Source organism: Poeciliopsis prolifica, unplaced genomic scaffold (genome assembly GCF_027474105.1).
Source record: "Poeciliopsis prolifica strain line A6 unplaced genomic scaffold, Auburn_PproV2 SCAFFOLD035, whole genome shotgun sequence".
Lineage (NCBI taxonomy): Eukaryota > Metazoa > Chordata > Actinopteri > Cyprinodontiformes > Poeciliidae > Poeciliopsis > Poeciliopsis prolifica.
The window spans coordinates 6,256,006-6,283,868 of NW_026562410.1; the positions used below are offsets into that span (position 1 = coordinate 6,256,006).

General features: G+C 40.8%; 1 pseudogene; it reads left to right on the forward strand.

Moving 5' to 3' along the window:
- LOC129374331 (rabphilin-3A-like) lies at positions 1 to 27,158 on the forward strand (annotated as a pseudogene).
- The last annotated feature ends 705 nt before the right edge of the window (positions 27,159 to 27,863 follow it).

Genomic DNA, 27,863 nt, shown 5'->3' on the forward strand with positions numbered 1-27,863 from the left:
GTGAGGAGGAGATCGGAGGAGAAGATGCTGCTGGACGGATGCTGAGAGCTGAAGCCGTTAACATCCGGACCAGAACCAGAGAACAGCGCCGTGTCTGTCCCACAGCCTCAGGTAAGACCATGCTGAGACACTCAGTTTCGTTTTAACAATGTTTCGAAGACACATGTCCGTTTGGACTTTTCTTCTTCACTACAATTTCACTACGGCATTTGGTTAGGAAATTGTGTAAGTGACATGCTTAATAAAGAAAGAAAATTTTTAAAAGTTTTGTTGTTCAAAATGAAAAATACCCTGAACGTTTTTTTTTTTTTTTGCAGATATTTTATTTATGTAATTTCTCTAAAATTCCGATATTAAATAATTACCAAAGAAAAATGGTCATTGTTTTGAATTTTGCATTTATTTGCTGAAGAGGGTTTGGTTCTGGAACTAAAAGACATATCTAATCATATGTGATGAAAGTCATTAAGTTCTGACGATAACGAGTCAGAAAGTGGATCTATCTTCAGATCCAGTTCATCTGGCTTTGTGTTGCGTTTCTAACTCCAGTTAATGCTGATTAACAAGCAGCCAATCGGGTTTGGTTATCGATCATCTGTTCACCTGCAGAGGGAGGTTTGGAGGAAAAACTCAAGCTCAACAGAGAGTGAAGGAGGCGGGGTCTCTTTCTTCACATAATGACTACCTTCAGCTAATGTCAGTTTTGATGGGATTTAATAAGCTGCTGAAAATAATCCTTATTTTGAGATCACAGGATTATCCGAGCACTCCGCAAAATCTCAATAGGATTACAATCCGTACACGTCTGGATTTGTTTCACTTATTCTCTGCCTCGCTCTTTTCCTTATTGATTGTTTTCTTCCATCTTGCCATTTTAATTTATTCTTCATGTCAGTCAAAATAAATAAATAAAATTTTGAAACTGCCGTGTTTCCATTAAGTCATAAATTAAAATCACATTCGAGTTAAGATTGTTCACAGTTTTCTATAAACTGTGTGATGAAGTAAGAGCTGTGGAGGAGTCACCTGCTCACCCATCATCTTCCTGCCACTTCCTGTTGTCTTCTTCCTGGTTTTCACCAGTAGTAACATCCAGCCGGTCATGCGACTCGTGTGATCAGGGGCGGGCTACACCATTACATAAGTATGTCTGTAATGGTATACATATCCCTGATTTACTTCCCTTAGGACGATTGGCAATTGGCCGTTTCTTACTTGTGGAACCGATCCTATCCACAAACCTTATCTACCTACAAGGTCACAAAATCAGCCACTGTCCACCATGAGAGAGGCTGATGCACCGTCAGGCTGACCACCAGGTCATCTCTCCATGCAAGGTTTACAACAGTCACTCCATGACTGCCAACGTTTTTGCTGCATTTTGCACACACAAAATACAGCAAACCATCTGGTTGCACAGTAGACTGAGTTAATGCAGTTTGGTTACTCTTGTGTGAAAACAGAATCGTTTATTTTCTGAAGCATGACGATTAATGAACTATTTTTTAGAGTGCCTGTGAAACTGAACTGTCAGAGATCAGGGTAGTGTAGGTTCACAAACATCATAGCAAGTACCTTTTTTTGCTTGTCAATTGTAAGTAAGCTTAATAAAAATGGATTTGCTCATGCCTGGTTGTTCTGGATATAGAAATAAGATTTAGACCTTTGAACATAAAGCTTCAGAGTCCTCCGGCTGTGTAATGGCCTTAAGATCTAATCATAGCCCAATACTACTGCTGTGTATGAATCATGTTTATAGCCGCTGTCATGAATGTTTTATTTGAACTTCTGATAACATTTATATGATGGAATCAATCATAAAATGGAAATGCTACCAGAGGGATTGGAGGACATAAAATGCTTAGAAGTGCATTCATAAGGACATATTTTGTTCTTTTCGCACATAAAAATCAAAGTGTTTCACAGAGAGAACAGCACAGATGTTTAAACATGAAATCATGGCAATGAATTGAACACATTTGAGTGACAGCTTTTTATAAACTGTGCAACGCTCTGATTCGTAACTTCGTCCAAATAAAAAAAACAAACCATCTTCCACCGACCACTTCCTGTCATCGTCTTCTTCTCCATTTCCGCCAGCAGTAACATCCGGCTGTTGATCACGTGACTCGTGCAATTTGGAACAAAGTGTTTCCACTGCAGTTTTGCGAAATACATCTACATCAATATCGCCAAAAAGCCACCTTTTTGGTGATATTGTTCTCTTCTGTTGGAACATATCTGTCTTTTAGTTCCAACAAAAGAACTAAAGCATTGCTTTATTAAGCGATGCTTTTTCAAAATGTTTCAATTAAGCAAATTTACTTTTGTGATTACAACTTGCGCAGTTCTAATTAGTGAAAGCGCAGACTGTTGTTTTGTCTGACTCCAGCTGCTCAGTCGTTTCTTTAAGCAGATGACAAATCCGGAGTGTTCGGGTTGCGAGCGGCCAGTGGAACTGGTCGTGCGTCTGAGAGGAGGAGGTGGGCTGTCGTCCTCTCTGGCTCCCGTTTACAAACCGTCGGTCCTCCAAGTGAAGGGGCCACGGAGCCGTCAGCCTAACACGCAGTGGCAGAGGAGCATTCAGGGCCTGAACGGGCAGAAATGACAGGAGAGAAAGAAAGATGGCAGTGACTGTGTGTGTGAGTAGAGAGGGGTGGAATTGATTTGCAGTGCTGTTGCGCTCAGTTTTCTCTTTTTATTCGCTCTATCATCCTCTGCCACAGTTCAGATTTGTTTTTGAACCCTCTCTTCTTTCTCATGCTCCGTGTAATCCCAGATGAATACCCCTTTTGGCCCTCAATCAGCTGTATTGACTGAGGTGTGAGTGAGGAAGGTGCTGCTGGATTAGACGAGAGCTGCTGAGCATTCAGAAGCTGAGTGATGTAGCAAATGTGCTTGAGCAGAAACGCGTAATGCCAGCTCAACACCTCCTGGCTGCTGAAGTCAGGGAAAATCCATCTTACTTTAGTTTTTTTTCTTCCCTCTTCTAGCCCCCCCGGCCCTCCCTGGCTGTTCTTTCTGAGACGGCAGCATTTAAAGACTTAATTGTCTTTAAAGCTGCTTTCGGTAGCGAAACACCTTTGCGACAAAATGTACATTTAATTAACTGATGCTTGTTCAGTCATGCAGATCAGACTTGCTGAGCTCCAAGACAGAAAAATATAATGCTGAAAATGAGGGGTACTGTCAGCTTTGCCATTAGTTAGTTGTTCAACGTTTGTGTCTTTAAATGTTTTACATTTTGTGGTGAAACAACCGAGACTTTTCTTTATGGTGCTGGGATTTTATGGGACTGAAAAACAATAAAATAGCATATCGTCAATGGTGATTTATTTTTTATCTTCTTTGCTTGCCAAAGTCACTTTGGGTAAAAAATAAGAGGCCATTATTTTCAGAAGGTGACAATAAATAGTAAGTAAAGAGGCATGTGTGGTTTTTATTTCTTTTTCACAAGTAAAAATCTGAAAAGTTTAGCATTTTCAAAAAAGGTTCAATATGTATTCTTTTCCTTCTACTTCACAGTTTTTATTATTTTACATTGATTGAAAAAATGATATCAAGCAAGAAGTCAGTAAAGTAAAGTTTGTGTTTGTAGCATGTTGTGCTTCCTGGAGGCGTGAACTGCCTCTCGCTGGCAACCTGAGCTGAGCTCCAGCACTTTTGGTCAGCTGAAAAAGACAAGTGTTTTGACGTTGACCTAAACCATGCAGAAACCACAGGAAGCACTGCTAATGCTTTTCAAAGACGTACGGTTGTGTCACTGCGCATATGTTTGCGTGAATTAGCGAAAAATGGCAAAATGGCAAAAACAGATTTTATTCATGAATTTAAAAATGCATCTTCAAAGGGACACATTTGAAAAGCAGGAAGTAAACAAGTGACTGTTCCTGCAGTTCCTGTCATCTACGTTTCTACCTACACACAATGTCTATCTTGACAACAAAAACATCCAAAGCAACCCAGCCTTATAGACACACGCACAGATGGATAGAGCAAAAATGCAACACAGTTAATCTGCTGCCAATACGTTTACTCCTCTTACTATGTTCTACTTTTACTGTCAATGTGAGCAGCTGACAGCAGGAAGTAGGAGAATGATGAGGGATTACATGGAGCAACACTCTTCCATCACAGATCTTAAATTAAAGACTCAGCGCACCATGAATCCAGACTGACAAGCAATCTGTCAACTCACATTGTACTCCACATATAAACCCATTTAACATTCACAATCCTGACATGCAGGCAGACTGTTCGCTGTAACGACGCTCCACCACTTAATTCGTCACACCGTATGCCTGAAAGTCAGCTCTGTTGAGAGCAATGGGAAACTTTTTCACCGATAAAGTTGAGAAATTAAATTTGCAGTTTGTTTTGAAGGCAGTAAATGCAGATAATAAAAAAAACAAACGGTAATCTGGAAGGAAGCAGAACCGTACAAGGGGATGAAAATGGATTTTGCATTCGGAGAAGCCAAACCTGCAGAGCATCATTACCGACTAGCAGTCAAGTGAGTCACCGAGGTGTTTTGGGCAGGAAGACGATTCCTGACAGCTTTTTATTTTGACCGTTTTAGTCAAATCCTCTGAGATTTTTGAATCAGTTACCTACAATATATTAGAAAAAAACATGAGGAATCCCTAAAATAATTCTCATCATGTTAGATATTTTTAAGAAATTGACACTTAGTGACTTTGTAAAGTGTCAAATTGCTCAAAGTGTTGTGGATTTAGGGGACAGTTCACTGTCTGGTGATGCAACAAAGTATAAATGGAAACTAAATCATAATCAAAGAGGAAAGAGTCAAAGAAAACCAAAATCTGTATTTTTATCAGCTCAAACTTTAATCTTGTCCCATATCATTGATGTAACAGGAAGGAGCCATGTCTATTTACTGAGTTGGAGAACACTGATACACAGCTGCATTTTCATTGCAAATTTGCTCAAATCTTTGTCTATATTCTGCTAATGTTGAGAAAACACTACTGTTGCAAGTGCAGTGTTTCCTTTAAATGAGACATTAAATGAAGTCCACGTGGAAATGAACTTATTCAGGCGTAGGAGAGACAAGCCCCTTACATTTGGAAGATTTTACGTGTGCAGCTTTTTGGAGAAATTGTAGTCAGTGATTTTACAGAACAGTGGTGAAGCCGGCTGAACATTATCTGAAAAAAAAAACAAAAACAAAAAAACAATCTGTCACTCTCCTAGTACTTCCTGTTGTCATTTTTGTTGTTTCTGCCAGTAGTAGCATCCTGCTGTTGATCACGTGACTCGTGACGCAATAAAAGTGTTTTTGTTGCAGTTTTGGGAAATACATCTATTTAGATGAGGCAAAAAAAACAAATCATCCCAACACAACAACTTTTCATCAAGAAACATAATTTTTTTTTGTAATTGCCGTGTTTCCACTGAGGGAATTTATTTTTCTAATCCAATTTGTCCAATTCTGTGGTTAATGGAAACGCAGCAAGTGTTTGATATTGATGTGACTTCCCCTTTAAGGTGGTGGAACAGTAATTTCAACTCTTATGTCGAACCTTGAGACGACCATGATGGGATTAATGAAGCAGATTATACTCATGCATCTATAATGGGTTTTACACAGCTGTCGTCAGAACTGCACTTGTGTGGACTTACATATGTGTGATGAAGGGCTGCAGATCCACAGGGGAATAAAGTAGGTGGTGATGCGCCTTTGTAAAGTTAAGCTCCATAAGCCGCTTCCTCACTGTTCTGACAAATCTGGGTCCAAGATGGATGGAGGGGGGGGGAGAAACATACGGGGGAGGCGAGATAGTGTTGAACGGATGGACGAGTGAGGATGAACGGCTGAAGGGTCCGATAAGACCGAAGCCTGTGTGTGGAGAGGCTGGTGAATGAAGTCACTGGAAATGACGAGATTTGAGAAGTGACAGCTGTGGGGAAACGAGTGGGGGCGGGAGGAGATGGACGAGGGAAAAAAACAGTGGGGGTTGAAGTGTTCCTGTCTAACTCGGTTGGGAGCGTTTGGACTCCTTAGGGAATGTTCTGTGTACCATAAATACCAGGGGGGACAGGGGGAAGGTTTGCTGTTGTGAGAGAGCAAAGCCCAGGAAAGCCCACACTGGCTTTCCTCCGATGATTCACCTCATTTCAGGTCTAACAAGCTTTCCGATGTGGCACATCGGTGCAGTCTGTGCTGCCTCACCTTCGCCACTCCGCCTGCTTTTTAAAGGATTATTTTCTGCCTATTTTTGAGTCACAAGGAATATTTTCCTCAGAGAGAGAGAGAGAGAAGTGCGGTGGCCCTGAAGTGCAACCCACTTCAACAGGTCACTAGTCAACATTTCTTTTAGTGGCATTTGAACCATAATATTTGAAGTGTATTGATGATGACACTCTGGTTACTGGTTTCTTAATTGGTGACTGTACATTGTTTTTATGACGTCTAACGGGACCCTCCTCTTCACTTTCTTAATGTTGTTTTCTTCATTTGTAGTTGTTCTTTTATATCGTTGTGTTACTGAATATGTTTTGTGCTTTTAAATGTGGAGTCGTGTGCAGTGAATTGTTGAAGTGGGTTTCCACTTCCGGACCACCGTAGAGACGGGTTCTCTCTTTTCAAAAGAGTCGACACGGTCAGTTTTTGCTGACCGTACCGAAGGGAACATTTAATACGTCAGAGTCCAAGGCGGAGCTATTTCGGTTCATCGCTGTTCTGTTTCGTCGTGTCAGGCCTTTTCCCGGGATAAATAAAATCATGATTAAAAAAAACTATCGTTCTTGTATTTCCCCAGGTCGTCTTTGGCTGATGTTAACATGTTTGATGATGGAGAACATGGAAACAGAAGCACCCTGTGATGGAGCCAACACATTGTCACGGCACTGCAGTCGAGCGTGGAATAATTCACATACATAAATATCTACTTGCAACGTATGTCGGCACATTTCATCTTGAAAACATGAATATGGAAACAAAAGTCAAGGCAGTTTGGAGCAGGGAAAGCCTCCTGGCGTTAATGAAAACACAGAAGGATTAGGTAGGCTGTTGGGAGTTTTCCACCCATAATGCATTTCTCTCTTATGAAACATACAGTATAACTTGTGTTATTGTGTGTGTGCGCGCGCGTGTGTGTGTGTGTGGGTGTGTGTGTGTGTGTGTGTGTGTGTGTCTGTGTGTGTGTGTGTGTGTGTGTGTGTCATACCAGTGGCCTCGGAGTTCTTGGAAAGCCCAGACCGTCGCTTGATATTAAAGTCGCTCAGTTGTCTGCTAATTCTCATCCATTTGCAATGCTTTCCCCGTCGTCTGCTAACTCCATGTGGCAGGTCGCCGCTCCGCCAAACCCTGGTGTCCGGGTGCATGAGAACGAGTCAGAGGAAATGATTTGTGTGTGTGTTTATTTGCATGTCAATTTGTATTAAAGTTAGTGACGGGCCGGCGGAGGTCGCAGGAAAATCTGCTCCAGTGCACCTGCAGAGAGACACCGAGGCAGAAAGGACGCTTCACTTAAGTGATGTTGATTTGACCTTAGAGAGAGGGTGACGGTGAGGATACGCAAAAGAATTAGACAAGTCAAAAAAGGTTGACGTTGGAAGTGCTTGCTCTGTTTACTGCATGGCTTTATGCAGAGATTGAGCTACCGAGTTTTCTGGACACATTTTCAGTGAGTGTGTTGTTTGCTATTTATTTGCAGCTATGAGAACAAATTTCTGTCTAAGAAGCTCCACTGTAAATGTGAATGTAAATACACAATGTGCAGCATTGTCAGAACAGGAAAAGAAAATTGTTGGTCTCTTTTTTTTTGTGTTTTTTTTTTTGTTTTTTTTGTTGATGACCATCTTGGGCTGAAATAATTTTCATCCACTCTTTAGCATTTCTTGGGGGGAATATACCCCACACAGAGAATGAATTAAATGTAGACTTTTTTTTCTGAGATAATGAGCACAACACTTTCACTGCAACAAAAATAGATTAATTTAAAGGGTTTTTAAACAAGGGAGTGATGTCAAAATGGTTTATGTATATTTTAGAGTCACAGAACGAAGCCCATCCCTCCTTCTCACTTTACTTCATGTTTAAATGTATTTTGTTGAATGAGAAGATTTTACCTGCTGTGAGAAACTGATGGTCCTGAACTGGGAGATGACATCACCACACAGGAATATATCAGCATTTGACTCTGGGGTCCGTCCCAGTCAGCTCTGCAGTAATAACATCAGCGCCGCTGCGACTGCTGTGTGTGTGTGTAGGTGTGTGTGTGTGTGTGAGAGACAAACTGAGAGTAATGGGGTAAAAACAGGAGGGATATTGATATGCTGTCATGTACGAGCAGTTTTTGTTCTGTACTGTGTACAGCAGAGCTCCAGTCGGTAATCATTCAGCCCACATCTGTGTGTTCAGGTGTGTATGTGTGTGTGTGTGTGTGTGTGTGTGTGTGTGTGTGTGTGTGTGTGTGTGTGTGGGTGTGTGTGTGTGTGTGTGTGTGTGCAGTCATCGCTGACTGATGAAAACAGTCGGTGTACAATTTACGACGCATAAAATACTATAAGTGGTTTCTGTCCATTAGCGGGGAGTTCATTATTCAGTAGAGTATAATTCATAATCGACAACTGTGTTCAGTGTAAATCTTGCATCCTCTAATGTCAAGCAGAGGTGGGTAGTTCGGTTACTTTTACTCTGTTACGTTTTCTAAAGTGACTTTTTCTTTTTCTTTTTTACATGATCAATACATGAATGTGTGCTTAACATAGTCCATTATATGAAGATTTCAATTTGTCAGTGAAAAGAACAACATGGGGTCCAAGGTTGTACTGTTTTGGATTTTCGGTCCGGGTCGACACAGAATCCTTCCACAGCCCTCGGAAGGCCTTACTTTGGTCGGTCCTGTTTGTTATCATTTCACCCGGAAATAAGATCCATGCAGATGAATTATTAAACAAGCAAAATAAATCACATCAGGGCGCTAATGGTGAGTGTGTAAACTTGCCAGTCCGTAATGTGTGTGTGTGTGTGTGCGTGTGTGGAGGGACGCCAGTCTCATTCAACTCCACCCATTTCATTTCATAACAGCTCTTTGGGAAGCTTTTCTTTAAAACACTGATTTTAATTGATTTTTGATCAAAGATTAGTGTGTGGCCCCAAAGTGGAGCTTAAGGTAATTCAAACAATAGCTATTTTACTATATAGTTGTCATGCAAACTTAAAATTTTGCAAACAAAAAGAAAACACTAATTCATCTTCTGGTTTGGAGTGAATCAACAGGCTGATCAATAAATCAAAAGAGTAATTCTGTCAGATGTTGACATTATGCACAGCTGTAATAAACAGGAAAATGTTCACTACGTCAAAACTTATTCAGTAAAGGTGTTTCTATCTCCCATGGAGCTGGAAAACTACCACAAAATGTATTAAATTATTTAAAATTTTGCTGTTTCCATTTACCATTTCTAATGCAACATGTGGAAAATCATTACAAATCTTGGTAATGACAGATGTAAACAGTTAAACGACATATTCATAAGTCAGCCATGACGCTCATCATCTATCAACCAATCAGAGGAGACATCAGCGGCTTGTTCAGGGGTTGGAGCGATAAGCCGCCTACTTGGAAGTGACTGCTGTTGCCTTTTTGTGAAATTGTAGTCAGTTATTTTACATTAGAGCTCATCCAACCTCTCAAAATGACATGTAACTTTTTTGAAATTGTGTGATGTTGTGAGAGCTCTGATGGAGCCAGCTGCACATGGTCTGATTAAAACAGGCAAAAACATCATCCTCCTACCACTTCCTGTCGTCTCCTTCATGGTTTCTGCCAGTAGCAACATATGGCTGCTGATCATGTAACTCCCGTTTCCATTGCAGTTTTGCTAAATAGATCTATTTCGATCTGACCACAATACCACCTCATCCTAGTGTAAAAACTTTTTATCTGAAATTGGCATTTTTGCATTAAACAATAACATTTTTTGTCATTTCAATTTGTGCAATTTTATGGTCAATGGAAACCATAGAACGATGAAATGACGCTTATATGGAAATCATCCTTTCAGCACAAACTGCAGTGAAAAGTATGTGTTCATAGTGCCCACAGTTATATTGTGTGTGTGTGTGTGTGTGCGTGTGCGTGTGTGCGTGTGTGTGTGTGTGTGTGTGTTTCTGTGTATCAGTCCAAATGATGTAACTCAGAATGGAGCCACTTAACATGACATCTATCTGTGCTGATGTAAAAGAAAAAAAAAGAAAGAAAAGAAAATGCTCATTCTCCCCTTGCTACAGTGGAAGATGCCTTCATGATCTTAATTTGTCATTATAAATGTTCCAGGCTGGTAAATGCAGAGTCTTGACTCATAATGACGGCGTGTGTATGTGTGTATGTGTGCACGTGTGTGTGTTTGCAGAGTTTCTCCCATTTTTCATCAGAGTATTCCCATTACCGCTTCTCCTCACCCGAACACCTCGAGGCACACACTCACACGCAAACAGATGCGACGGCCGCCTGTCAGGTTGCCACGCTGTCCACGGCGGCGACCTTTGACATTTCTACGCTGTGGGGATGGGTAGGTTTCCAAGGGGCTGAGGAAGAGGATGTGAGAGCTGAAGGGCGCTGAGCCGTTAAGCCAGCGCTCCTCTTACTCAGCAGCCGCGGCTCCGTCTCCTGTCTGAGATTCGGTGGACACGGGGTCAAGCAGCTAATCTCGGGAGTCTTTCGCAAAAAAAGGGTAACATGATGCAGGATTTAAACTCAAGCAAGCTTCCCTCAGAACGTCCCCTTAAATGTCACCAATAAGATTCTCTGTGGCCTGCAGATCTGTTTGGGCCAGAGATGAGAAGTTACTTTGTTCCTGACATCGTTCTTATGAGAAGATAATGAGTGGTGAGAATGTCTCCACAGCTGCTGCTGCTGCTGCAGCTGCTGCTGTTGACCAGGCGTTGTTAGCTTTTGCAGGGTCACTTTCCACAGCCAGCCTTAATTAGCGCACCATTTTTCCAGCTCAAGCACACAACACGCGCGTCACCAGATGCAGATTTTTAGGATTTTAGTGGCCAGCAGCGCTAATAGCTGCAGCTGTGACAGAGCTGAGTTGAGTAGAAGTAGCGGCTCTCTCCATCCTTTTTTTTTTTCCTGCCCGGTCTGACAGCATGGTTTTTGTCATTATTATTTTTCTATGAAAATAATTCCATTTTATGGAATGCATTTGTAACAGCACTCCGTATTTGTGGAAGCTTATCAGTTTTCTGCGAGATTTTGCTGGAGAAAAGTAAGGGACGCTTAATTAAAATTCAAAGGTACTTAGTCCCCTAAAAGAAATTACATTTCAATCAAATGTGTGTGTTTAGTTTAAGGCCATTAGAAGTGAATCAGGAGTGTATTCCGGTAAACAGGAGGTTAGGAAACGAGATGGGAAGGAGGCAAGTTTTTGTAACTTTTTTTTTGCAAAAAGAATCAAAGTGTTTGTGGAACTAATTTGGAAATGTTTGCAATATTTATTTCTGATGGTAAATATGACTTTTTCATTACTCTGTATGGATCACGGACTGTAATCTGACATCAATTAAGGCCGAGGGCTGTTGATCACTAGTAAGAAGGTTTTTGACAATTTTTGAGAAAAATCTGCAATAAGTTGCGTGAGTGCAAAAAAAGTGTGGAGATTTGTTGATTCTGTGTGAATTTCCACAAAAATTCTCAAGAAACTGGAGGGACTGATTGATATCAACAGATAGAAACTGCATTGATTGATAGGCAGCATAAATATTTTAGCACGCTTGCGTGTTTTTTGTGCTCTCTAAGCTTCATTTGAATAACTTCAGAACGTTGTATCTTAGCGACGTTGCGTCCATGTCTGCTGTGTTTTGCTTGTTCTTTTGTCCTGTTTTCCAGTGCTGGATATAAAGTTTAAGAGAAATCTAACTGGCATGTGCAACCAAACTCTGCATGAAAGCATCCCAATGCCACTGGAAGCCACAAAATTATGGCTAACTGATCCTTTGGTGGACAAAAAAAAAAACAGTTTTATGGTCTCAGTTAAAAAAAACGACTGCAAATGATTTGAGCTGGCAGGAGAAGTGAGTTCTGCTCTGTCAGAGAGCTTAAACCTCAAAGTCAATTAATGCCGGGCATCTTCCAGCCAATTATCAACATCAGCAGCATTAGTCAGCTCATCCGACCATCACACTGTGAGAGCTGAAAGATAAACACTTCAAGATGGGAGAGAAACACAATTCACTCAGACGTTTCCTCTGGCTCACACCTGGAACCCCGTAATTCTCTTCCCATATCGACTGTACGGTTCAGGTTCCCAGCCTGAGCGGCCGTGGCTGGTTGGAACAGTCAATAAAAACCATCAACAGGTCTGAGAAGTTTGGGCATAATTTACACACACACACAAAAGTTCAAAGACAAAAAAAAATGAGGTAAAGCAAAACAGGAAGTAGTCGAGCCTGGAGCTGTGTAGCCGGCTTACCCTTATCGTTAACCTATGACTCACAGATTAGATTCTGCTGTTCAGTCTGAAAAGACTCAGCTAAGAAACATAACAAAAATATGATCTGTCCAACCCGGTACGGACTAGAAGCAGTGTTTCCTTCTGCATCCGGCCTAGATTACTGCAAATCCTTGTATTTCGGATTCAAGCTGCAGTTTGTGACTTTCACAAACCGACTAAATAAAAACCATGTCACTATGCTGTGGCAGTATGAGACAAATAAAATGTGAAAAAAAATCAAGGTCCTTCACCGATTCCCTGAGCTGCTACTGCTGTCTGCAAAATACACCGCTCCTGGTCCAAAACAACCAATCAGAGCCGAGAAGAGGGTGCAACTGCTAACGATCATGCTCATATACTCTCTGCTTGGATTTTTTAAATTATTATTATTATTTTCCACCTTTTATAGTCTTCCACATTTTTTCACTTCTAAACAGATTTGTTTTTCTCTTAAATCAGATGCAGATTAAACATTTTGAGAGGCTTTGTCTGGGTCTTCCAGCAGCAGAACCTCATATTTCAAACCCTTTTCGGAGTCACTGAAAACTTTTCAATGAAAAGTGACTCCGAAACCAACAAACACAAATCTGGAGTTATTGACACGAGTCCAAATCAAGACAATATTTCCCTTCTTTCTGATTCTTTGTCTTCCCCACGACTTTTTCATCTCCGTGTGATAAATATGTGCGACGTTTTCCACTGCAGCTCAGCATCAGTGAAACTCCAACATGCTTCCAGCTGTGCTCCTGTCTGCAGATTTTAACGTTTAACTCTTTGTACTGATACAATTTCAACACATTTAGCTTATTTTTTTTAAATGTTTTACCTGACAATTTTGTATCTATTTTGGTGTGTGTGTGTGTGTGTGCGTGTGTGTTTGTGTTTCATGCCAGCAGGACCGGGTGGATGATGAGCGTGTCTGGGGGCGCCCTGGGAGGCGACCTTACAGATGAGGAGAAGGAGATCATCAACGGCGTTCTGGCCCGCGCCGCCATGATGGAGGCCCTGGAGCAGCAGCGCATCGAGTGAGACGGAGAAACGCTGCCTCTGTTGTTCTGGACTCTGTCCAGGAAGCCTCTCTGCTGTCTGTTAAACGTTGCGTGTGTAAAAACCCAGAGGCGTGCTTGTGTCACCGCGCTGATACGTTTTCGGATGTTCTCTTAGGCGTCTGTCCAGTCGCCTGGACAGCATGAAGAAGACGGCGTGTGGAGACGGACAGTCTCGCTGCCTGCTGTGTGGGACGTCCTTCGGAGCGCAGGGGGTCACAGCTGTTCTCTGTTCACAGTGCAAAAAGGTACAGTTGTTATTCTAGCGACAAATACGACGGAGAGTCTTCTGTACACAAAGGCGGATTCTCCAGAGGAGGGATTTCTGTTTGAAATGCACGATTAACAAGAGGTTGTTTTTTTTTGTTTTGTTTGTTTTTTTTTAATGCAGTTTTTGACTGCATTAAAAAAATGCAGTCAAAACTGCATTAATTTTCACAAATTTCAAAATATTTACACTAAAAGGTTGAAAAAGTGTGACACACAACTTTCTAGTAGGTTGTAGGATCTTGTTTTAAGTCAACAATTCTTTAATATTGACGAAAAAGTACTGGTTCAAAATCTGTTCTTTTTCATCAGTATTAAAGTATTACTTAATTACAACAACATCGTCTATATTGACGTTTGAGTCAATATAAGTTTGTTTTCTTATTTCAAACTAGAAATTAGACCAAGTAAAATGCAAGGCTTTGGCTGCATATAGCAAAGATTCACAGTTCTTTCATTTTATCTTAACTTCAAGCTCAGACGGACTGTAATAAGAGCATCTCTATGAAGCAAATACTCAGGTCAGAGTCACTGACCCTAACCCCTCAGGGGTCATTGTTCCTGACCAAAGTGAAGATTTGAGAAAGCTCCATATGTGTGTTTGTGTGCAGACGGGAAACATGAACCAATATATCCACAGACTCGCTTTTACTTGATTCCCAATTGAAATGATTGTATTGATTATAAAGCATTAATTTAACAGTCTAATTCACTATTAAAAATAACATGCTGCTAAATTTGATGTTATCCGACCCGAGCACCAAGCCTTTTCGGAGCCCAAGGTGGCTTTTCATTTGGGGGCCCCAACACCAACAGGTCAACGCCAGATAATTCATCATTCCAGGGCTGCTTACCTAATGTACTGGTGTTACGGCTGCTGGTTTTAACCTTACAGGAGGAGCAAACTCACAGGAATATTTGGATTATAAAGGGTAGAGAGGTATTTAAGTGTGCTGCGTCATTTTATCTATTTGTCAGTAACATCAGGAAACAATCACTGAATTTTAAAAAAACAAGTTAGCAAGATTAATATCTTATATTTTCCTTACAGTGGCAGCAAACAAATACAGGCAGAGATCACCCCATTATATGTGCTCAGCTGTACAAATAATATAAAAATTATTTTTTCATGTGTAATAGAATTTTAGAATTTAGTTGTATCATCCAAACTTATTAAATAAAAAACTTTATTTTTATTTTTTATTGTCACACTTGCTCAGTGCTCTTGGGGGCCCTCTGGTGGCGTGAGGGCCCTGAGCAGCAGCTCATCAGCTTCCCTACTTAATCGAATGTTCAAAGTTTTTTTCTTTTTCTCAACTCAGCAATCATTCCTCCCCTTCTGCTTTCCACAACACATTCTGCAGTTCTGTGCGGTTCTGTAAAGGTTCTGAGCAGTCAGCGGTCCGAGTGCTAACTTGTTCTGATGCACACGGTGTATTCCCGGGCCCTCTGTGTGACACTCTGCCTCATGCTGCTCTCACTACTCAAGTAGGGGTTAATGCCATATGAACTGTGAAAATGTATGTGCTTTGTGCACCTGTCATGTTGCGCTCAATCCTCTCTCTCCCTCGCCCTAAGTTGGTGTGTTCGTGTGTGTGCACTTGTCTTCCTGCAGCACATGTGCAGCAAATGCGGGATTTGGATCAACAGCAGAACTTGTCCGACGTGGCTCTGCCGGATCTGCAACGAGCAGCAAGAGGTGAGCTGCAGGGCCGGAGGAGAAGCCAGGAGGCTTTGGACCTCAGGGTCTGAGTCACGGCGTTATGTCACCGCTCTGCCAGCAGAAGCTCAGTTTCCTGTGAACGAGCCGTTTTCTCACGTTCACCCATGCTTTAGCACACAATAGTATTTCACTGCCCACTGACCTGGAAAATTGGCTTCCATTAATAGAGTGTAGATATCAAAAATAGGGAGGAAGTAATGATATATTTAGGACTATTTAATTTCGAATATTCAGATGAGGGGAAATTAACGTGTCCTACTTTATGCTGTCTTTGTGGTATTGTTACACAATACCTTCTGGATAATGAGGGACTGTGTCTTTAAGAGCCTGAAGCTCTCTCTTATCACAGACTATGTCAACATAAAACCCTGTGGTGCCATTGGTAACATGTTTTGGTGTGGCTTTTGTCACTACATTGTGTAATGCACATAGATGTTTTTTTTTTGTTTTTTTATAGTGTAATTTTAAAAGATAAAATTACACTATGCTTTTAAAATTACACTTTAGAAGAAGATAATCAAATGTAACATTTGTAGGTATATAGGGAACATATATATTTGTAGGTATATAGGGAACATATATATTTGTAGGTATATAGGGAACACTTAGCTATGGATTCATATCAATCATACCCTGGATCTCAACACACGCTTGATAAAATGTCAAGGCTTTGTGATGTAAAAGGTGTTTATTTCCCCAAATTATCATTTAAAATAAACTAAAACCCCAAACTTGTTAAAAGAAGAAGAAAAACAAACAATAAAAGAGGATGTAGCAAATGTTTGAGCCTTAAAACCATCTTACTTCTCAAAGCTACTTTACGAATGATTGTCTTAAATATTCGGTTAGTACATGTAGGACTTAGATCCTCCATCAGAAGGCAAGAAGCAAAACATCGAGTTGGTGAGGAAAGAGCAAACTCGGTAGAAGTCGCAGGATTCAGCTCGCTCCTTTTTTGTTCTTCTAGTTTATAATCTAGTCCTGACAAACTCGAACCTGTCCTGAGGCGTTTTTTGAATGGTGGACCACACATCAAAAAAATCATTTTGATAAATGAATTTTAGCATGAGTCCTCGTTGGGCTTTTTGTCTTATTGTCGCAGGTTCAGAAACGTTCGGGGGCCTGGTTTTATAAAGGAAGAGATCAGCAGGGCCTGCCCTCCCCCCTGCCTCTCTCCAGACCTCAGTCCAACTCAGAGGACAACACAGGGTCACGGGGTCACAGACCAAGTCATCAGACTGATGGTAACCAAAACACTAACTGTTGCACTTACTTGTCACCTACAGTTTGATTTAGAAACATGATTCTAACTACAAAGGCTTGTTGACGTCGCGTCCGATATTCATTGGTCAGGTGTTGTAAGGGTTAAGGATACGTATCTCTGTCAAATAAAAAATATGCTTGAAGTATTGCGATAAACCATAATTTTGATGTTTTGAGACTATTTTCAAAGGCATGATCATGCAATTTTGCTCTCTCAAAAGACAGACTATAATTTTGCAAAGAACACACAACACTAGAACTCAAGAATATTTTACATATCCAAAATAATATAAATTTCTTAATTTTAATTGATTAATTGATTATTGGTTTGGTTGTAGCCTATCTGTGTGTGTGTGAATGACGCGCTACGTTTCCTGGGCCCACTTTCGCAACATGATAAACTCCGTTTTAACTTTTCTCTGTCAGTTTTTGACGTGACCCATTTGGGCAGTTGCCCAGGGCACCATGACAAAAGGGGGAGAGCATGAACGCCAGAAAAAAAATTACATAATTTATCTATAAATTTTGCCCTGAACAAGTTTCCTATGGCTTCAATACACTGCAGTCAATGGCAAGTTAGCACCATGTGTTAGCGCCCCCTGCTTGCAGCTTAGAACACGCTCATCAAATACACGTCTAATGTTGTCACAGACAGGATTGCTCAACTGAATAGAGTCAGTAACTTTGTCCTGGTGTGTGTTTGAAAATGTAAGCGATTAACTTCAATGTCAGAAGAAGAAGAATTAAAACATCAGACTAGAATATGCAAAATTTATATTATATTTCCAAAGGGTATTGATTTTGCAAAAACAGGAAATGTGGAACCATTCATGTTTATATTTCATACATTGTATGAGTGTAATCCTTTCTTTTAGTAGCTCAGTTCTTATGACAATGAACACAATTACAGTAGTTTCATCCCAAATACAGGGCATGAAAATACAGAGAGAATATTTGAAACACACAAGCTGGTATTTCTAGCCATAGAAGGACTTTGTATTGACTTCATTTCTGCCTAACTCATAACCCAACAACAGCACTTCTTCTTATGGGGCACACACACACACAAAACAATAAAAACAACAGAACAATACATGTTGAATGTCATAAGGTCAAATGACATTAATTCGACTCATCCACTCTGATGCCAGATGCAGTAGTGATTTCATAAAGCCAATCAGGCAGATAGGATACCATCTCCAAATATTATTTTTGTTCCATGTAGGCAGTCGGTTATATTTTCATGCTGTGCCTGTAGTGCCAATGCAGGACCAGGGAAGAAAATGTTCTACATATGAGGGTATAAAAACTTTTACATGGCTTTGTACTGCTGCCTGCTTTTCCAGAACAAATATATGTCGATATTCTGCTGATGTTGAAAAAACACATTTTTGTAATTGAGGTGTTTCCATTAAATAAACCCAAAAATAAACCATTAAAATCACATGTGAATAAGCTTGTCCACGTGATAAGCCATTAAAAAAATCTTGGATGTGAACAGCTACACGAGATACGTTCATGATTCGGCCAAACAAAAAGCAAACAAAAGCAATCCATGATCACCCTGCCACTTCCTGTCGTCTTCTTTGTTGTTTTTTCCAGTAGTAACATCTGGCTGTTGATCACGTGATTAGTACCTGCAAAAAAAGAAGAAAAAAGTTGCAGTTTTGCAAAATACATTTTGTTGATATGGCCAAATAAACCACCTCATCCTAGTGGAGAAACCAGTTTTTTTCCAAATTGCCGCGTTCCCATGAAGCAAATTTATTTTTCAACTCTGTTGTTAATTGAAACGTAGCTGCTGGTACCAATGAGCAGGTTTTCCTGAACAGGTGTGTGCATGATGCTGGATCCAGGATGCGCTGGTGACTGTTACCGTCCCCACTCCCAGCAGTCACTACTAGTCCGTCCATCGAAGCAGCAGTTTGACGTAGCTGCCGTGGCGCAGACGATTGTGGCAGCTCTGATCATCTTCCTTTGTCTCCTCAGAGCCTCAGCAGAAGCAGTCCAGTGCGTCAGAACAATGGGAGCAGACAGCAAGAACAACAACTGACAGCTGTGATGAGACTCATTCTACTCAGGCAGCTGGAACCAAGGCGGAGAGACATGTGTTGGCGTCCAAAGCGCCTCAGGAAAACACGCAGCAGACGGCACCCACCCCAGGTAAAATCACACTCCTCCCTCTAAGAATAAGCCCAACGCTGCAGGGAGACCACAGGGGGGTCCAAACATTTCAGATAGCACTTTCTAAGAAAACACGGCCCAGACTCACCGTGTCTGTAGTTCCAGCAGCGGATCTGGAGAGCAAGCGGCAACCGGTCGTCTCCTCGGGTCCCACTTACAAACCTGCGACCAGGATCACTCCACCTGCTAATCCACCTCCCAGCAACGCGATGACTCAGAAACTCGCTCCAGATCACACAGAGAACGACGACAATGACTACGACTCAGACGACGCAAGTAAGACGGTTGACACTTGTCCATTTGTCTCATTTGTTCAAAAATTTCAACATTTTTACATTTTATTTTACTTTCAGTTGCAAATGTAAGTTGTGCGTCTGTGTCGTTATTCTTACAGCCACGCTGGGATCTCTGGAGTTCAGCCTTCTTTATGAACAGGAGCATCATGCTCTACACTGCTGCATCATTAAAGCCAAGGTGAACACAAAACCAGAACAGTGAAACAACAAGACAAAGTAAATATGCCTGAAAAGCATGGCATGACTCAAACTTTCTGTGATGTAAAAAGTACAAAAATGAGTAATTTCAGAACTTTTTTCATTTTTAATAGGACATCCTCCACAGTTCAGCTGAAAATCAAACAAATCTGTTTCACTGTAGTGAATTGTAAGTCCTGTAACTTAGAAACAAAAGTTGAAAAGGTACCTTAAAGCTGGTCATCTTTTAGATTTGAGTCAAATCTCTGCTGACCAGAAAACCTTTGCTATTAGAACTAATCAATTTTTCCCACTAATATTTTATGTTATGAATGGCCTAGGTTTTCACATTAGCAGTGGTTAATGTGATATATAATATATATATATATATATATATATATATATATATATATATAGATATATATATATATATATATATATATATATATATATATATATATATATATATATATAAAAATAAAAAATTCCCTTCTCATCCACCGCGGGTGGTTCTTATCCTCTGAGCTCGGGTCCTCTACCAGAGGCCTGGGAGCTTGAGGGTCCTGCGCAGTATCTTGGCTGTGCCAAGGACTGCACATTTCTGGACTGAGATGTCTGATGTTGTTCCTGGGATCTGTTGTAGCCACTGCTCCAGTTTGGGGGTTACTGCCCCGAGGGCCCTGATGACCACAGGCACCACTGTGGTCTTCACCTTCCAGGCCCTCTCCAGTTCTTCCCTGAGGCCCTGGTATTTCTCCAGTTTCTCGTGCTCCTTTTTCCTGATGTTGCAATCACTTGGTATTGCTACATCTACCACAACGGCTTTCCTCTGTTGTTTATCCACTACGACAATGTCTGGTTGGTTCGCCATTACCATTCTGTCTGTCTGGATCTGGAAGTCCAACAGGATCTTAGCTCTGGCGTTCTCCACCACCTTTGGGGGTGTTTCCCACTTTGATCTCGGGGTTTCCAGTCCATATTCTGCACAGATGTTTCTGTACACTATGCCTGCCACTTGGTTATGTCGTTCCATGTACGCTTTCCCTGCCAGTATCTTGCACCCTGCTGTGATGTGCTGGACTGTCTCAGGGGCCTCCTTGCACAACCTACACCTTGGGTCTTGTCTGGTGTGGTAGATCTGGGCCTCTATTGCTCTGGTGTTTAGGGCCTGTTCCTGGGCGGCCAGGATGAGGGCCTCTGTGCTGTCCTTGAGTCCAGCTTTTTCCAGCCATTGGTAGGATTTACTGATATCAGCCACTTGGGTTATTTGCTGGTGGTACATTCCATGTAGGGGCTTGTCCTCCCATGATGGTATCTCTGGCACCTCAGCCTCGTTCCCTGTTGTCGAGACATTCACTGAGCACATTGTCTGTTGAGGCTTTGTCCCTGATGTATTTATGGATCTTAGTTGTTTCGTCCTGGACAGTGGTTCTCACACTCACTAGTCCTCTGCCTCCTTCCTTGCGGCTCGTGTACAGTATGTATATGTATGTATATATATATATATATATATATATATATATATATATATATATATATATATATATATATATATATATATATATATATATATATATATATATATATATATATATATATATAATAGACAGAACTGTAAAAATGACAGTGAAAAACTGTTAAAGAAAAAAAAAGACCAACATTTGGTTAAGCTGAGAAAACAGAAGAGAAAAAGTAGAGCGAGACAAGTCAGGAGAGGACAGCAATACAATATGGAGTGTGGCTAAAGCAATAAACATGTTAAAATAGGGCGAGATCAAACAGGACGAGACAAATAAAACAAGATTCAGTAAGACACAACAAGGCCAGGTGGTCCAACATGAGCAGATAAAAGAGGAAGGGAAGGAGACGTAACGAGACAGGACAACAAGAGACAAAACAAGCAGATGTAAGAGACGCGATGAAGCAACACAAGACGGGGAGGATGTAACAATATAAGAGGAGACAGGAGGCCATTAACAAAAGAAAATAGAGCCGAAGGACGGTTTGTACAGTAAGGAAGGAGAGAGAACAGAAAGAGACGAGGCACAAAGAGGAAAGACAAAACAACACCAAGCTGACCTAAGACCTGGCAACTCAAGACAACAACTGAAGGAGTTGTGCCAGGACGAAAACCCTTGAAGGAAATATTAACCAGAAATGATCGTCTTCTGTCTTATGAAGACGATAAGACAGAAGAAACAAGACAGCTGAAAAAGATCAAATACGAACTGCAACAAAGAGAGAACAATGAATAAAAGCTCAAGTTCAAACAGAAAAACATCAAATCCGACAAGTTAATATGTCAAGGAAAGAATTTTAACACGAGGCAGAACGGATGGAGCACAAACGTCACAAATGGACTTCAGGAACGTCTCCTACCAGATGTACCAGTGCAGCCCTTCTGTCTGTGTCACTCCAAGAAAATGAATTTACTTCAAAGTTTAATACGGTCAAAAAATAGAGACACAAAAGAAGTTGAACAAAAAAAAGAAAACAAAAACAAAGGACATTTGATTGAAAATGGAACCCAGGTGTTCCTTAAGGTTGTGACCATTCATCACAAGAATGACATATATTACAATGCTTTGATGGACCAGTTATGAAGACGTTGTCACGACAAGAATCTTTTTTTACCTTTAGGGTTTGAAACCAATGGATTCTAATGGACTGGCAGATCCGTATGTAAAGCTGCATCTGCTTCCTGGAGCCAGTAAGGTATTTATCAGCATATTTATTACAACAAGTTGACCAGTTAAAAGTTCAAGGGCGCAAAGAATGTGATTGAACTCTTTCACAAGCTAAAACATGAGATTTGCTTTTTATTCTAATATATCAGCCTTGTGGGTTTTTTCAGTCAACCTTCAGCGTTTGCTCCTTTCTCAGAAAGACTGTTCTGTTCTGTTCTGTTCCAAGTCCAACAAGCTTCGCACCAAGACGCTTAAAACCACCCTGAACCCCGTGTGGAACGAGACGCTGATTTACCACGGCATCACCGACGACGAGATGCAACGCAAAACGCTCAGGTACCGTCGATCACCTTTACCTGCGTCACTGTGAAGCCGGTTTGGAATGGCAAGGATTTGCAGAACTCGTGGTCGTCTTTCCGCAGGCTGTCGGTGAGCGACGAGGACAAGTTTGGACATAATGAATTCATTGGAGAGACACGGGTGGCACTCAAGAAGCTGAAGTTCGACCAGAAGAAGAATTTCAATGTTTGCCTGGAGAGAGTGATCCCGGTAAACAAGAACATTCACTGCTCATGTAGTGCGATCTGATATGAAGGGACATTTGACCCAATTCACTGTTAAACATCTATATCCATTCATCTAGTGAAGCTCAAACATAACTCCAAATAATAGTTGATATTTTGAATGGCCTCTGACTGATTCACCTTGTGGTCTGACAGGGAACTACCACCATATTGCCTCATCTACCATTATTTATGTCAGTAATATGTATTGTCTCGGCATATAGAGCCATTTTATAGCACAATCAAGTGACAACCATCAGTTTGTATTTGTCACTGTATGCAAATATGACTTAAAAGAAATGCGACCTTATAATTCAGCGCCTTGAAATTGGGCCTCTTGTCTTTCTGAAACTCCGCCCTCAGGAAGTCATCACAGCATGGCTCCTCTACTGACCACTTTAATGTTTTTACCAGCATTTCATTCAGAAGTACGATGAGCTCAGCAGATGCACAGTTCCACCAGGTGTTTTCTAATTGCTGCCGGCTAGTCTGAAGGAGCTGTGAGGGGGTTAGATTATACTTAACACTGCCCTTTTAAATATCCACATGGGGAGATAAGCAGGTAAAAGATGCAGGATTTTTTTTCTGCTACGATGGTGACAGATGTTTTGGTTTGCTTGCAGGTGAAGAAGGCTGTTGGAGGGTCAATTCGTGGCATGGCACTTTATGAGGACGATGTAAGTTTCATTACTATTGTCACGATTTCTCCAAAGCTCGACAAGGTTAGCATAGTCCTTCTGAACTAATGTGTGATCAGGTTTATCGCTTGTGTCTTTACAAAGCTACTTTAAGACACTGTGACAGACGTTGTGTGTGTTTTCAGCTTCAGACATCAGTTCCAGTTGTGATCCCCTGCAGAGTTGGAGTCTGTCTGACCTTTGGAAATAGATTCACTAAATCAAACTGATGCACAGCCTGCTTTCCCTATCTCTTTTCTCTACGCTGTGAAAATGAAATTAATTCAAAATTATATGAATTATATTGCATCAGTCTTAGAGAAAAATATAATGACAACCTAGAGAAGTATGCTTTGCTCCATTTAGAGGATAATTTGTCCAGATACGAGATCAGCACAAAGGATATCGAGATCAGAGAAAATGTGTTTCTTTGAAAAGCTCCTGCATTCATTAGCCGAGTGTGTATTGTGTGTGTGTGTCTGTGTGTGTGTGTGTGTACACAGCTGAAGGAAGGCGAGGACTCGGAGGAGAGGGGCCGCATCCTGATATCGCTGATGTACAACAGTCAGCAGAGCTGTCTGGTAGTGGGCGTGGTCCGCTGCGCTCACCTGGCCGCCATGGACTCCAACGGCTATTCTGACCCATTTGTCAAAATGTGCATCCTACTTTCATCCACCTTTATTTCATTAGCTCTTTCTTTTCTTTTTTTTTCTTGTCGATGACTGAATCGCGTCCAGAACTTTCTGCTTCTTTGTTGCCGTAGATGTCTGAAGCCAGACATGGGGAAGAAAGCCAAGAACAAGACTCAGATCAAAAAGAAGACCTTAACCCGGAGTTCAACGAGGTCAGTTCCTTCTTCTGAACCGTGCCCTCCGACTCCACCCGCAGGTTATGTAACAGAGCCCGCGTTTCTTCACTGGGTTTCAGGAGTTCAGTTACGAAATTAAACATGCTGAGCTCGCCAAGAAAACTCTGGACGTTTCGGTCTGGGACTACGACATGGGGAAATCCAACGATTTCATCGGTAAGTCCACAGACAGATTTCTTCATGAGTTCAGGGGTTGTTGGGTTGTTTATATGTGGTGGTGTCGAAATTTGAAAAGATGTGACAACGAGCCAGGCTTGTCTGGCTCATTTGATTGAATTCATCAGACATGATGTGCAGTCACACAGCATTCATCCTGCAGATGCACCGATCCACTTGTTTCACCTCTGATACCAATACAGATATTTGAGGTTGCTGAATTCAATGAAAATGTTGTTTTTCTTTTCTTCTTTTTAAAGACACAGACATGAATGAACTGAAATGCAGATTTATTTCATGACTCTGCACCAGTGCAGCATTTTGTGAGGAAAATGGTCTAAAGTAGTCAAACCCCACCTTCATTCCTACTGTGGTGGACTGCATCAAAAGCAGCATTGAGGTCTAATGGCACAAGCATAGACTCATGTTCGCCATCTGATCTGAGGTTCAGGTTGTGTCTTTGCCTCTGAGAGGAGAAATCTGTACCAGTCTGTTATCGTTATCTATGTCAGGCTATGACAATATCATTAACGGTGGGGTGGTCCGGTCAGAAAACACAAAAGGTTTTTAAGCTTGTTTGCAAAGACATGCAGAAGCATTAAACCACCAGAGCGAGGAAATAAACTCATTTAGATGAGAAAACCTTCTCGCTGATGCAAAACTTCTTAAAGCAAGAGAATGTTCTGGTTTTAACGAGATTAAAAACCTCGCTCTAACTAGATTTATTAAAACCAATATATCTCATTTTGCATCTTGTTTTAAGAAGAAACCTGCACCTGAATTTATTTACTAGCACTGGAAGTTAAACGCCCCCATAAAAACACTGAATCCTCCAAAAGACAAGCAATTGCAATGGATAAAAATAATGAAATGAATAAATATGACATTAAAACAAACATTTGTTGTACGATGTCAATGGAAGCCTTTCTGTATGAATGACCACATTACTCTTGATCTCATGTGTCTGGTTTTCAGGGGGATGTCAGCTCGGCATCCAGGCTAAAGGCGAGAGTTTGAAACACTGGTACGAATGCCTCAAGAACAAAGACAAGAAGATCGAGCGCTGGCATGTCCTGCTGAATGACAACACCGTCCAGTTTGAGGATTAATTCACGCCGTGATGATTCAGTTATCTGCTTCTTTATTCCATCTCTGCTAAATGTTTTCCAGTTTCTAAAGTTGGTACTGATTCCTCCGTGTGTTTGTATGGAGCTTTCCCCAGAAGTCCAATGTGAATTTTAAATTTCTGGTGACAAACATGGATGTCGATCTAAAGTAACCCGCCCCCCGTCCCTCACCTACCCACCCTAAACTAATCCAGGAAGCTTATCGTATCGCACCTTGTAAAACATGATAAAGTTGCCTCTGAACTGAGCCTTTATCATAATTCCCGGGGCAGATAAAGTCTTTGTTATCGCTGCTATCAGGTGAGGATGTTGTATTGAAGAGTGCACAGATGCTCAGACTCAACAGAGGGAATTCCCGGTCGTCTTTCTGACCTCATGTCGTTCCGGTGACCACGTCATTGCTGGGTGAAGAGGTCGGCTTCCCTGATGTGTCTAATCACAGCTCATTGGTTAATGTGTGTTGTTATTCTGGTGTGTGCGTCGTCCAAAACAAAGCAAGCAAAAAAATATATATATTTTATTCGTACCAACCGACTATGCGCTTTGCATATGTTCAATTATGAATTTGAGACTGAATCAACAAAGCCCAGTTATGAACTTTCTGAGGTGTATGCAGACACACAGAGGCAAGCTGCCAGTAACTTGTCATTTTATTAGTGATGTAAACTAACCTGAATATTTACAAGCCTTTTCTTGATAGACTGAAATAACTCACCTACTGTCTGTCAACCACTTTGAGAAGCTTTTTTCATTTGTTCTCCCTCTTCCATTTTTCTTTTTTGTTTCCTGCCCTCAAGAGATTTCCTTTATGCTTCTCCATCTTTAGCCAGCTGCCTTCTTCTTGATTCTTATTGCCGGTCAGACAACGTAGCAAGACAACACAATTCAAATGTAAAATAAAAATAAAAAAAAAGTTGCGGCTCAGAACGTTCTCGACCTGGAATAATTTTCCGCCGTCGTTTTGGCGCATATGGCGTGAAATGTATGACGTCATATCAGAGCCATTGTAGACAGAGTAAAGGGGAAGAACACAATCCCGTCAAAATAAAAGTGAGAAATTGTCGAATTAATCTCAGAAATTTGGCATAAAATTTCTGAGTTTGAAAAGTTGGAAATTGAACTGAAATTTTATTTTTTTTTTTCGGCTTAATCGGAGAAATTTGCTTGAATAAAACAAGATAATTTCTGATTTTGAGAAGTCAAAAAGTTGCTAGAAAAAAAAACATTTTAAAATTAAACTCAAAAAAAAAAACATGCACATTTCTGAGTTAATTTTAATTTTTTTGAGCTTTTTTTTTATGGAAATCAACTTTTTTTTTTCTATCTACAATGGCTTTAATACACCATTGGCAGAAAGGCTTTCGGCTCCACGCAGCTAAGACCTGTGCATGTGTGACTTTCTGCTGGAGAAATTCAAAAGGCAAAATTAACGCTTCTGCATGGACCTTCTCCATGAAATGATCATAAAACTAAATAAGACCAAGCAGCGGTTCAATAAAACACAATGAAAAGATTCCTGTTCTGAACTAACTCTATATTTCAGTCAGGTGAAATACTTGGCAGCAGCTTATTCTCCCTGTATTGCTGCTGATGCATGTATGAACCCATGTTGTTGCATACATGTGGCTAACTAATAAAGACATGATGGCACTTGAATTTTTTGTTTGTTTGTTTTTCCTTCTTTCTGTGACATGGCATAAACTTTGTCTGAATCAGGCGAGGTCTAATCCAATCAGCTGATGCAGACACGCAGATGAGAATCAAGTGGATTTTGACCTTTCTTGATAATGCACTTTCCCTCCAAGTGGGTGAAAGGTCACAGGCCTGATTGACTCCCTCTGACCTTGAATGCAGTCAAATAAATTCAGGTATTGATCCTGCAGAAACGTCCGATAACTCCAGGCTAACTTGTTAATGAGTGTAATTAAATGAAACTAAAGTTCAGCACGTCAGTCGAGCAGAACAAAAGTATACGCAAAATCAAAAGTGAACGAGACACGAAGAATAAATGATGATTGTGAAAAGCTGATGTTTAGAACCAAGATGGTCTATAAAACAAGACATAAATGCAAATTGAAAAAAAGGTGTCTGGAGACAACAAGTTCTGGAAAATGATCCCAAAAAGGAGGTCGTACGTGAATTAAATACATTGGTATCGTAAAGCTGCGAATGGATTAAAAAATGTGAAATAACATTTAGACATAAAAAGTACATTTTAATTTCAATAAAGCAGGAAACCTTTTTTTTAAAAAATCCAGATTGAGCTAAAACTGCAAATATGTCAGCCAAAAGAACCCTGAAACAACTGCACAATGATTGGATGATGTCGTTCCTACAGCTGCTTTGTTATTGGACGATTGG